The 13,338-nt window shown below is 45.6% G+C and overlaps 1 protein-coding gene across 1 annotated transcript in view; it reads right to left on the bottom strand.

Annotated features, from left to right (window-relative positions):
• Positions 1–5,623, bottom strand: part of pparab (peroxisome proliferator-activated receptor alpha b) — a 32,432-nt gene extending 26,809 nt beyond the window's left edge. Inside the window, exon 1 of the mRNA XM_079743555.1 lies at positions 5,436–5,623. The gene's annotated coding sequence lies outside the window, so the exon portion shown is untranslated. The remainder of the gene's footprint in view (positions 1–5,435) is intronic.
• Positions 5,624–13,338: the final 7,715 nt, after the last annotated feature.

Below are 13,338 nucleotides of genomic sequence, written 5' to 3'. Positions count from 1 at the left end.
TTCGGTCAGCACCCCTCACCACTAACACGGTTGCTACCCAAGATATCCCATGTGAACCATTACCAATCAGCCGTTGAGTAAATCCCAATGCCCATGCACCGTAGTGCAGGGCTGGCGCTTGGTTAATGCTGACACCGCACTGTTACCGTTCGGTTCACGGTGACTAGGGTCACTCCCTCTGACAGTCATTTGCACCCACTGAAAAATAAAAGCCAAAATAGTGGATGATGTTGCTCCAAATACATCGCACAAATCTTCATTTTTGATAGTGGTCATTAAAATTATTATACATTTTTCATTTAAAAATATATATATTTAAGCAAGAATATCAATGTTAGTGGAAGTAAATAAATCCTACACAGGGCACCATTGTGTAATCCCCTATGGTTCATTTGCATTAACTATGTTCCGTTAATACGGCCATGTTCACCGAAGGACCCGTTGAACCAGAACACCAAAAGTAAACTGTTGGTGTTCTGGGTCTCCCACACCGGTCCAAATTGCACAAAGATTTTTTTTTATATGGTATATCTAACGAATGGCCATAACTATCGTATCAGCACTTAAAAAACTGCTGTGATATGGTCGTTAACATTTCAAATCCCGGCCAATGTCATATGAGGGACCGACTGTCCCCCAACTTCCCACGTGCAACAGACACATTTGGGATCCAAAAGATAGCCTCCTCCAGTTCTGCCTTGGCTGCGATCCAGGATGATCTCTGTTGCTCAAACAAATCAACTGCCTAAAACGCTATCCTTGAGAACAGCCTTCATGGCAGAGCCAAGGAGCATGACCCACACTGCCACAATGGGCTAGTTTCTGGACAATTTAAACCTCAAAGCAAGAGTTAGCTTCCGGACTGGACATTAGGAATCAGTGTTGCACCGCAGGGAATCAGCAAGCATTTTAATTTGGTTTTGTTTCTTACCAGACGTAAGACCCTGTCGTTATCCACCCAGGAAGTCACAGGCTAGTCGCTTGCATAAGCTTGCCTGTAAGGCTATCGCTGTGTATTGTGATCTGTCCTGCAAGTCCCCTTGGCCTGAACTATATAGACTACAGGATACGCATCATTGACTTTTATTCACCGTTATAAACTTTTGTTTATTTAGAAAGAGTCGAGGCCAACAGTGTGTACTTGACTTCGAAAATTGTAAAACACACCTATCTCAGGTTTCAGCCAACATTCTCAGATCAGTCTGTTCCAATGTGCTGATACATGCAAAGTGCAGGATGATCCAAGCCAAACTCGAACATGAACCCAAAAAGCAGTCCGAAAGTTGGACGCTGTATGCAATTTGACCGGAGAATGTATCAGTAATCCCTGATGTCAACATAATACCTTGCTAATGCAGACATGAGGTGCATGCATTAGTTCTCATGCATTAGTTCTCATTGGGAACTTTGCATTGTCTTTAATATACAATACTATACACACCCAAGCTATTGTGCAGCCCTGCTATACTGGAGTGCCCAGACAGGGCGATGCAATCTCGTGACAGACAAACACAGAAGCCACAAGTGGTGCCAGGTGTAGGGTATGCTAAACAACAGAACCAGTGCCCTTCTTAACAGCCTCTCTGTCTCCTTGACAGAGCACGCGTTCCCTCCCTCCTTATCCCAGCAGTGGTACATCCAAACATACCAGCAGGACGGGCCATGTTGGACCCCGGCTGACCTGAGAGGACCACCTTCCAGGGGGCCGTTCTCATTGCACACGCCAAGCCCCTTTGATTGATTTTAATGGTTCTTTCCACTCAGGCTACCGTGTCAGTGCCAAAGTCCTTTCAAGACACACTCCCAGTTATGGAAATACAGTATGTATGATTGTTTTAAAGTACGGGGCTCGACCAAATCATCTCCTTTATAACTTTATCGTTTTCTATTGTGTAAATAGTAGCAAGCCTAACAGAAGGCGGGGAAAAAAAATTTGTCGTTCAACCACCAAATAGATTGCGACACTGGTGTGTCCCTCTGAGGAGACAGCTGTGTGTCTCCGGTTACATTTTCCAGTGTGTCAGTGTCCTCCACAACCCCAGACTGGGTGCCAAGCTAGGCCTACGTGGTGATGGTGGTGGTGGTGGTGGTGGTGGTGGTGGTGGTGGTGGTAGAAAGGCATGCAGCCCAGGGTCCCAAGCCAGCGCTGCCCCCGCGAGCCACTAACCATCCCCCAGCCCCCGGGTTGAAGTGGAGCTGAGGAGTGGCCATTTTCTCGGCGTCTGCGCGCTTGGACTTCAGTTCGTATGCGCAGCCTTGTTTTCTTCTCCTACACGTGTGTCGAGAAATAGCAACCTCAGAACGAGCTTGGAGATATCTGCGGTGTTACTTAGTATTCTTCATACTCAATGCCATGGTGACAACGTCTCCCACCCACTGGGTGTTTCTTAATCCCAGAGATTCTATGGCTTGTCAATATTCAAACTTCTTCAAACCAGCAGACAAAAAGCAGGCACACACGTTTTTTCCTCTTTACCTAATTTGAGCCCATCCCCCACATTATCGAATGAATAAATATAAACAACGTGCTTCTCTGTTCATCGACAAGAGGTGGTATTTATTTTCGACTTTGAGGAGTTGTAAGCCGGTTTGCATTAGTAAATGGCGTTCGAGTGAAGTCATTCTTGTGCTTAAAACAGTGATAGGTATTCCAAAAAGGAATTTAAGTGAAGTTGGTCGTAAACAATAACCTGTTCCCGTTACAAAGAAGGGAACTAGATTGTGTCAAACTACAACTGCTGCATCTCCTGTGTTTACAACCTGTCAACAAAGCTAAGGAACCTTAGGCCAGTAATGGAATTAGACGGGGTGTGTGGCTAAGACCAGGGAAAGGTAAATGAGGAGGATTTCTGAAGCCCCTACCTCACGTGTGTGTTTGCTATTGCTACTACTACAACTACTTTAGTCATCAGGTTGACGGCAATACAATCTTGCAGTCTGTCTGTCTGATCTATCCTCAGGGCAGGGCTGTGGAGAGGCAGAGTCGTTATTCAACAAAGAGGCTGAGGAGAGGGACAATCAAGCGATGATGGAGGAGACAGAGACACAGAGACAGACAGTGAGTCAGAGAGACAGGAGACAGAGACAGAGAGAGAGACACACAGACAGAGTGAGGAGCGATGAGGGAGGAGAGAGAGATACAGAGCGAGAGAGAAAGAGTGAGATACAACATTACCGAGAAAAAGAGAGAGGAGCGATGAGGGAGGAGCCACAAAGACAGACAGAGCAGAGAGATTGAGTGTGAAAAGGACGGACTAAGAAGAGCCAGATCGATCCGCTGAAATCCGTGGTCCAGCGTATTCCTTCCTAGATGAGCACAGAGTCAATCTGCTGCTCCAATCTGCTTATTTAAAGTACAGTGTGGAGCGCCTGTTCGGGATCAGTGCGAGGTCAGAGGTGATCCTATAAACCCATCCAACTAACAAGATGATTTTGCTTTCAAGGGATTTATTTTGAATTATTCTTCTTGAGTGTGTGTGTGTGACAACATAAACACAGTGGACACAGGACGGCCAAATTGTTCAAACATTGGTTGAGGACCCAAAACAGAAAAGGTGGAAAGGCTTCAGGTGGCCTGTCTGTCTGAAACCTGAAAGTCCTGTTTGAGTGGAAGGGTGAAAGCTGTGTCCCACTCTCCCTTTCTCTACCCTTCTCCGTCGCTCCCTCTCTTTCTACCTCTCTCAAATCTTCCTCTCTCTCTCTCTCAAACCCTTCGCCTCCCTCTTCTCAAAGCAGAAGTTGATTACAGGTCTCAGGTTCCTCTAAAGAGTCGAGAAGAACAAGAAAAGCAAACCAAAAAGGTGGAGGCCTTTATGAGGCACCTTTGCACCACCCAAACAAACCAAACCCTCCCCTGCAGTGAGAAAGGGGTTAGGCTTCTTACGGAGAGAGATAAGCCCAATATCAAAAAGATTGAGGGCCTAGATCTCAAAAAAGGCTCCAGCCCATGTCTTTACCCCATCCCCTTTATCCAATCGCAACAAGGCCATCAATAGATGTTCAACCATGTCCCCCAGAATATGATAAGGTTCATGATTAATATGATGAGTTCCTTCACGAGACACAGAATAACCTTTGGTCCCGAGGTAAACTCCACGTCACCATGGAGCGAGGAGGGGGAAATAGTGTAAACGCCAAGCGATCAGAGAGCATAGAGACTGTATTCGCATTTGGTTTGACCCAAGATTACAACCACACCATATGTTTGGATCTGTCGCCTTTATTTCTTTATGGCTCTAATGACAGAACAGTGAAAAACCACCACAGAATAATGACCAACCAACACAGAAATACTAAGAGCCCATAGGTCTGCTCACCCTAGCCCATACGATACACCGACCGGTGAGGCAAACACTGCAGTCAAAAACAACTACTCAATTATAATGATTCAATAACTAATTCTTCCTTCATTCCACAGGGTTTCGATAATGAAATAATGATAGTAATGGTAGTGCTCAGAGTGGCAACAGTAATGGAACCAGTGGTGCAATGTGCTGCTGAGCAGACTCACAGCATTCCTGAAACGTCTGGGTGGGGACAGGTACGGCCAGATTTGGGTCGCATTTCACTCCCAGGAACAAAGTGTGTGGAGGTAAAGAAACTGGCCATGTGAAAAAGTCCAGAGAAAGTCTTGGCCTCACAAGCCTTGCTTATTATCCATGTATAAACAGACAAAAAACCGCACATGCAAAAAGAGGGAAACCACTTATAGAATCCCTCCATCGGCTACAGTGAACGTATGCGGTGGAACGGTGGAAACATGTGACCTTGTTTAACATTCACATCCAGCCAAGCTTGTTAACAGATAAAGGAAAGCAAACTGTACGCAATATACATTGAGAGAGAGAGAGACTGTAAAGGAATCTTCTAAATATGTATTAGGTGAGTTGTGAGATAATTACAAATGGAAGAGAAAGAAGTCACTGCATAAACCACTCAATACCTCATGTTAACACACCGTTAGTCATTCATTGCGGTTAAGTTCTGCTGTGGTTTTCAATCGCCACTACTTTAGTCTTTGAGCAACACACACACACACACACACACACACACACACACACACACACACACACACACACACACACACACACACACACACACAATCCAATACTTTGTTAATGCAACAATAACATCACATGGCGATAATTCCTATTGTTTACAGACACACTTCTGTTGCTCAGGCTTGCAAGAATCCGAAATCTGATTAAGCCTGCCCACACAGCAACGGTCATCAACGATCGCTTATTCTTGGATCTATATAGCTTGGATCTATATAGCTTTTTACTATTTCTTTTGCAACACCAAGACCAAATTGTCAATGAAGAAAAACAAAAAATACATATATATATATATATATCCACTAAGTTTTTATAGATGCCATGACATCTCGAATGTAACCAATACGATTCTGCATTTATAATCGAAGAGACATGTACCTTCCAATGGACAGCCCGATTCAAAGCTGTCGTACGGCCTGGACTATCGGCGGGATGAGACGCGCTTCGCCCGGGTTGAGCCACAACGTGGAGGCCAAATCAGTCCAACCTCCAACACACGTCGTTGTTTAGTCTCCCAACAAGCGCTGCTGCTGCTGTCAAAAATCCCCCACCGCATCCAAAGCACGGCCATTGAGCAAACCCACCGGAAATAACAACACGAGAACTGACAACGGGGGAAATAGTCTCACGCCCCCTGACACACCTATTATTTCAGCGAATAGAAACCGCTGAAGCCTTTTCAATGCAAAGGACGCCCCCTGACTACAGGGCTACACAATGAGGTAATCCAGAAATACACTATGCTGGTTTATTCAGTAAAGATTGCATTCAAGATACTTTAAGCAATGCAATCACATTCTAATTTTCTGCCTGTCTTGCTACGATATTTTGTGGTTATTATTGGTCGAATTAAAGATGATCGGAAATAGAAACTGAATAGGCCTACTATAGAAAAGGACAGGACACAGAGAAAGAGCCTTTATTTTGTACCTTATTACAATGTTTATATCATCCAATGGGGGATTTTTATTTTAATGAATGAAGGAGATTACAATTGACCAAAAAATTATAATTTCCAATCAATAGTTAGTTGGCTGGAGAGGAAGGTGAAGAATACAATTTTTTTTTTTTACAACATTTACAAAGACAATGTTGGTAAAAAGGGCTACTATCAATATAGTGTCCAGATAAAAATCACAATCAGCATAGTTTAATTTTGGAAATAGATTGCCATGTGAAAACTGACAGAGGTTTTTCTTATCCTTAAAGTCACCATTCCATGTGGTAGTGACACTATTAATATGGTTATTTGAGACCCCCCCCCCCCCCCCAGTCCAATATCTGCAATTTATGGTCTGTTAAACAGGACTGGTGCCAGATGCTGAGTATGTGACCTTATGACCTGATTCCATCCCTCTCATCCTATCCTCTCTCTCTCTCTCTCTCTCTCTCTCTCTCTCTCTCTCTCTCTCTCTCTCTCTCTCTCTCTCTCTCTCTCATTCTGTCCACGTCTCTGGCAGAGAGCAGGGCTGGATGTCACTCCAGGGGCCTGGCTCGGGGCCAGAGCCCAAATAGAGGCCCTTCTGTCTGGGCCCTGGGACCAAGCTGTCCCCTTAGCCCCTCCATCCTGCACCACTACCAACCACCTCCACCAACACCATCACCACCATCAACCCCCACACACACACGCACACAGACACGCACACGCACGCACGCACGCACACACACACACACACACACACACACACACACACACACACACACACACACACACACACACACACACACACCTGCACACCTGAGGTCTTATAACTGGTGAAATCACAACCAAAAACCGGGAAAGGTTTTTTGCCTAAACAATTGCACCTTGTAATCAACTAATTTAACACGAAAAGGAAAAGAAAGAAAAAAAAAGATTATGCATCAAAATAGGTCAGCTGAAGTAGTCCATGGGTGTGACACAAACATAGCTCTCTGCCGCCACCTGCCGGCATGAATGCAGCCAAACAGGTTATCCAGTGGTGAGGCTTGAATGACTCCCACTTGTTGGCAGTCATAATGATAAAGATACACTCCGTTCCCTTCGGACCTTCATAGCTGAGCTAACCTGCATGTTTCATCCTAAAACGACTCCTACTTTTGGAGTAGCGAGTTGAGGCTGAAAAAAAAACCCTGAAAAATATAGTTAAATTAAGGGGGCCAATATAAAATATGCCTATTCAAATAATACCTTTCGGTGGAATTATACAAACGTAACGTTTAACATCTTTACATTTGAAAAAGAATATCACCCGCGTATGCGTTTCTTACCACACGATGGCACTGCTGGCCTGTTTTTAAAAATCAGTGAGGCTGGACCATTGGACTTGGCGGGGTTTATATTATTTCCTGGCAAACTAGGTCTTTTAGAAGGCTATGATCGATTGTTTTTCGAACTTTAAGATAAAAAACTCAATGGCCTCTTCTTCTAGTCTCATCTGTATAACTGTGGTAGGTCTACATAATAATTAGTGGCAGATGAAGCTTTAATCTTCTTATTCATTTCGAGATATGTGGGATAGCCCTTAAGAGACCCAATCCCCCCCCCACAGACACACACACCCGCGCGCGCGCGCACGCACGGACACACACACACACACACACACACACACACACACACACACACACACACACACACACACACACACACACACACACGTGAACACAGAGCCATTGTTTCATTCGTTTTTAGTATTCAACTCAGTCTCCGCCAGGGCCAGACATAAGACTCACATGAACTCAATATGGTGGCTGATGGGGGACAATTACAACAGGGTCCATCTTAAATGCTCGTACAACAAATAGGCTACTGAGAGTATAGGATTTAAAATATGTCACAGCCCATATTCTTGGCTATAACAAGGAGCATATACATCCATACAATAAATAAGTCAACATTATCATCATTAGGTTTTTTCATCAGCCAAGCATTTTATAGACTTTCAATTTGTAAAGCAATTTCAATTCATGCTATTCATGATCTATTAATGCATATATGTATGGTCCTAGAATCACAGGTAATGAAAAGTAATGACCTCAAAGACCAAAATAGGTGTTACCACCCGATACTGTCTATCTGTGAAAGCAACTGCGTTGACGGAGGCTTATATGGTGAAAGAACGGCCCGAGGCTGACCTTGTTATCAGATACAGGGGGGCTGCAGTCTCAGACGACCAGGCACGCTCCTCCACCACCACCACCACCACCACCACCATCCCCATCCACCACCACCCCCACACCCACCTCCACACTGGCTGGCATGCAATCATGGCCACAGCCAATGAGGTTGCTCAAGGTGGCAGCCATCAAACTTGATACCTGGCCCCCTCACCCTTCACACACACACACACACACACACACACACACAAACAAATGCACACACACACACACACTCAAGATGAATAGTATTGGCTCTGACTCAGATCAATGATGGTATGCCTTAACTTTGTTATCCAAAAACGCACGTGTGAAATGTATAATCATGCACCTTGTTATTATTTAATTCAAGAAAATAAATATGCGTCCCGGCTGAGTAAATCGAGGAAATGGAAGACCATAACGTCCTTGCCATTTTAATTGTCTTCTAAGTATCCCCCGTTTCCCCTCGGTTCACTTTTCATCCCTGAACACCACACACTCCATCATGCATCATGTGTTTGTGTGTGTTTGTGTGTGGGGACCCGGAAGTGTGTACAATATATTAAGTGTCATATGAAAACTGCTGCCACATGAGTCACAATGGAGTTGAGAGTTTGGATGTCTTCCCTCTCCGTCTGCCCATGTGCTCCCATCAGAGAGACCCACTAATCGGGTCCTCTTCCTCTGGATCTGCTCCGCCTGTGACTGACACCAGCCCCGGTTCTGCTATGGTTTTGTATTGGTTTATCATCTTCATTGGTAACCCATTGCCCCAAACACGCAAACTAACACTCTACGTTAAACTCTTCCGGTAAGTCAATTAATTATTATAACATGAATAATTATTATTTTCCGATTTATAAATCAACTTTAATATTTGGTACAGTGGATGAGTCCATAAGCTCGACCTACAGCCTTCACTAGTCTCCATACGGTGGGTTATTTTCTGAAAGGGCGTTGGTTTGCGTTTTTAAGGCCTGAGGCTGGGCTCAATAACCAGTGGTTCCATTTTTCCCTATAAGTCAAAAGATGAACGGTATCATTAGTTAAACATCATTGCTGTATCATTGTGGTGCCCTCATGAAACAAATCGAGTGCAACTAAGCAAACACATTTCTAAAACATTGAAATAACTGACAAAATACTTGCTTATTTTTGTCCTTTTTATTTTTCTTTCACACAAACATTGGAATGGAATGGCCGACAAACTTTACCTGATGGCGTTTGGCTATTCCTCTGCTTTCCTGTGGAAAAATCGATCATTCATTGCCTACATAATTGGTGGATTCACTGTTGTGAAAGCCTGGAACCTGACCTGGTCTGACCCGGTTTGGTCTGGTTGGGTCTGGTTTGGTCTGGTCTGCTCTGGTTTGCCCTAGTTGGGTCTGGTTTGGTCTGGTTTGGTCTGGTTTACTCTGGTTGGGACTGGTTTGGTCTGGTTTGCTCTAGTTTGGTCTGGTTTGCCCTAGTTGGGTCTGGTTTGGTCTTGTTTACTCTGGTTGGGTCTGGTTTGGTCTGGTTTGCTCTAGTTGTGTCTGGTTTGGTCTGATTTGGTCTGGTTGGGTCTGGTTTTGTCTGGTTGGGTCTGGTTTGGTCTGGTTTACTCTGGTTGGGCCTGGTTTGCTCCGGTAGTTCCCGGCTCCCTCCTGCTGTGTGCTGGGTGCTGTATTGCTGCCCTTCAGGGAAGGCAGTAGGTTGTATAGTTATCTCCTGATGGCGGCAAAAATCACTCGCCTGAAACCACACAACCTACTACCTCAGCCCGTACGGACATCAGAGAGGATGCAGGAGCCACAGAGGGGGGGCCGGCAAGAAGCGACAAGGGGGTCCGGGTTAACCTCACACATACATTACATGTCCAAACAGTTCAAACATGGATAACAATGAAAAATGTTTTCATATTTCAAATAATCAAGGCATGCCAGCACAATAGAATAACCTAATGTAAATGATAGTTTAAAGGTGCGGCATTTGAATTTAGTGGCATGTCTCTAAAGGAGCCAAGAACCTCTCTACAGAAGACCCATTAGAATTTGTAACCTGGGACTGACAATTTGTAAAACCTATAGTTTTGCAGACTAAATAACATAATCATTAGTTGACACTTGACTACACAATGCTGTTGTAGACAACGACATCATTTGGCACCTTACAGGCCAGTACAGGCTACCATACCATCTCCTCCACCTCATTGGTTGCAAACTGCAACCTCACCACTAGATGCCAGTGAATCCTCATCACAGCAGCTTTAAGTAACACACACGTAACGTAAGCCATGTCTAATGAGTTCATTCAAAGTAGATTAACTTGTAGTGACATGCATGCAGCAGTTAAAATCGCAAGGAAAGGAAACCTCACAAAACAAAAGCATGCTGTGTTCATGCAGGCTTTTGTTTGCGTACACACACGAAGATCTATATTAAGCTGTAAACTCAATAACGCCGCGTGATAGTCTCGAGAGAAGCAACTCAACAAAACAAAAAAAACAAAAACTAAGAAAAAACAAAACTAAGTCACACTCGGCCCACTCACACGCGAGCGCACAAACAAAACAAGGCTGCTAGGTTTCAGACGTAGCTCCCGATGCGCATCCAGACGAGATCACAGCCACTTCAGGAAAGACAGTAAGTTGTATAGTTATCTGACAGCAAGGGCGTGGCCCTAAAACTATACAACCTACTACCTCACCCCAAAGGACAGTCGTGGTTTCCCCCCTGCTGCTTCGGAACCCGATCCACTGATGGTTCTCCAACCCCTAGGACCCGATCCGCCTTAGATGCAAAGGATTTGTGCATATGGCTTTGGCGGTTTGCATGTTCCAAAGCAAAAGAAATTACAGTGACCCTGGAATGGCAGAATATGAAATGCAAACTAGTTGGTTTTCTGACGTATATGGATACTAACTGTAGCTCCTTATTCTACCCCTGTTATCAATAGACACAGTGGCGTTTCGAGGCCATTCTGGCACCCTAGACCAGATCTTCAGTGGAACTAATGCTTTTTTTATAAACACCTGGACCCTCCCTGAGGTCTCTCGTCTTCATCCCACATGTATGTATATAACAAAAAAATATGTTTTAATTTTCTTTGTAGTACAAATATATCTATAGGGGCAGGGGCCCCCCCCTGCAGGTGTGACCGCCTGGTTAGCCTATGCCTGGACACGTCCCTGAATAGATACTTGGAATAGCCCCAATTATATAAAAATAAGTCATAGTAATGATAACTGAATGTGACAAGGTAGGTCAAGAAAAGAATGGGCAATCAGTTTCCCTGGTACACATGTATATATATATATATATATATATATATATATACACACACACACACTGGTATATAAATATATATATACACCAGTACCCTCTATTAAAAAAACTGTCCAACACTGACCACCACCTGTGTCATAAATAATGTGCTCAGTATGTGTGTCTGTGTTTGTGTATTAATATCTGATCATATATCATTATAATTATAGTTATTAATATTACTTTGGTATCTTTTCATTTGTATTACTTTGTGTAAAGGGAACAAATACCCATAGTATCAGGACCAACTGTAAATGCTAGAGGGGAGACATATATATATATATATATATATATACAGTATATATTTATATTCAGCCTCCTGGGCAGCCGTTGTCTGGACTAGGTGTGATTTGAGAGCCTGCCTAATGATGTGGAGGTGGACAGGCCGGTGTGCAGAGCAGAAGGCCCAAGAAGCCGCTGGTGTTAATGGTGCTCACCACCCCTGTCAGGGTTCCTGTGCCCGCTCCATCACCGTCCCCACCACCGTCACCACCACCACCACCACCACCACCACCACCACCACCACCACCACCACCACCACCACCAGCGACCTGCCTCTGTTCACCTCTGTGGGCTGTCCTGCTCCTGGCCGCTTCCACCTGACACACGGAAACAAAGGAGCAGACAGAGGAACACCAGGTTAGGACGGTTTGTATGCTAAGTTGTGTTTGCTCACCTGGTGGTAAGGAACATATTACAAACGGGACCTGTTTGTGCCTGGACCCACAGGGGTTGACACACAAACACACACACGCGCGCACAGACACACACGCACACACACTCTTTGCGGTGAGGACGTACACCTTGTCATCTACTTAGATCTCAGAGCCGCACTTTGTGTCTTCCACACGTACTGAATTGTTCATCCTGGGAAGTAATGAAGATCCGCCACCTGCCCGCCCCACATACTACATCATGTCACATCTCTCTCTCCTTAACTCTCTCTCTCCATCCCGTCTGTATGTGTGTGTGTGTGTGGCCGTGCGTTTCTGTGTGTGTAGGCGTGCGTGCCTGTGTGTGTGTGCGTGCGTGTGTGAGCGCGGGTGCCTGTGCGGTTGAGTGTGCCTGTGTGTGTGTTTGGGCATGCGTGCCTGTGTGTGTGTGTGTGTGTGTGTGCGTATGCACGTTTGTGTGTGTGCGCGTGTGTGTGGCCGTGGATGCCCCTGCATGTGTGTGGGTGTGTGTGCGTTTGTGAGCGCGTGTCGCGGGCCAGGACGCGTGCGGAACACAGTCATCTGCTGCCACATGAATCACACAGGCGGGGCCATGAGGTGAGATCGGCGCCGTGGTTGTCTCCTCTCCTCCCTTCAGAGAGCTCCCCCCCCCCCCCCCCCCTATCCCCCCTCCCCCCTCCCCCCTGCCGGCTGATGCCCCCCCTGGCTGCAGCATCTCGAGCCCAGGATGAGGTCACCGCGGAGATGGAGAGGGCTTTGTGTGGAGTTTTACAAGCAGCCGAATAAGCCCCAGCCTCCCCCAGGCAGGGGCTTAGAAACCGCTGTTAACCGTTCAGCCATAAGTCGGCAGATCGACCGGGGCTGTACGGTAGCAACGGGATCAGAGCCCAGGGAAGAGCGGACCCCGCAGTCCTCCACACAGGACCCCGGAGAAGACGCTCTATTCATCGAAAAAAGCGATTTCGGATTTTTTTGGGATTACAGACGTGCGCGTCGAATAATTAGAAACACGTCATTGTGCAGGCATTTGGCAGATGTGTCGCGTGCAAACACGTGTGTGCGTGCTCTATTGTCCGGAAACAATGTTCTCAGATGACATCAGCGTCGCGGGTTTAGATAACGTCATGGTGGCTCGGCGGGTGGAGATGAGGGTGACGTCATCCCTACCCAGTGAACAAACACTGG

The sequence above is a fragment of the Pollachius pollachius genome (assembly GCF_949987615.1).
Source record: "Pollachius pollachius genome assembly, chromosome: 9".
Lineage (NCBI taxonomy): Eukaryota > Metazoa > Chordata > Actinopteri > Gadiformes > Gadidae > Pollachius > Pollachius pollachius.
The sequence above is the reverse complement of the archived record's forward strand: the minus strand, read 5'-3'. Positions and strand labels throughout refer to the sequence as shown.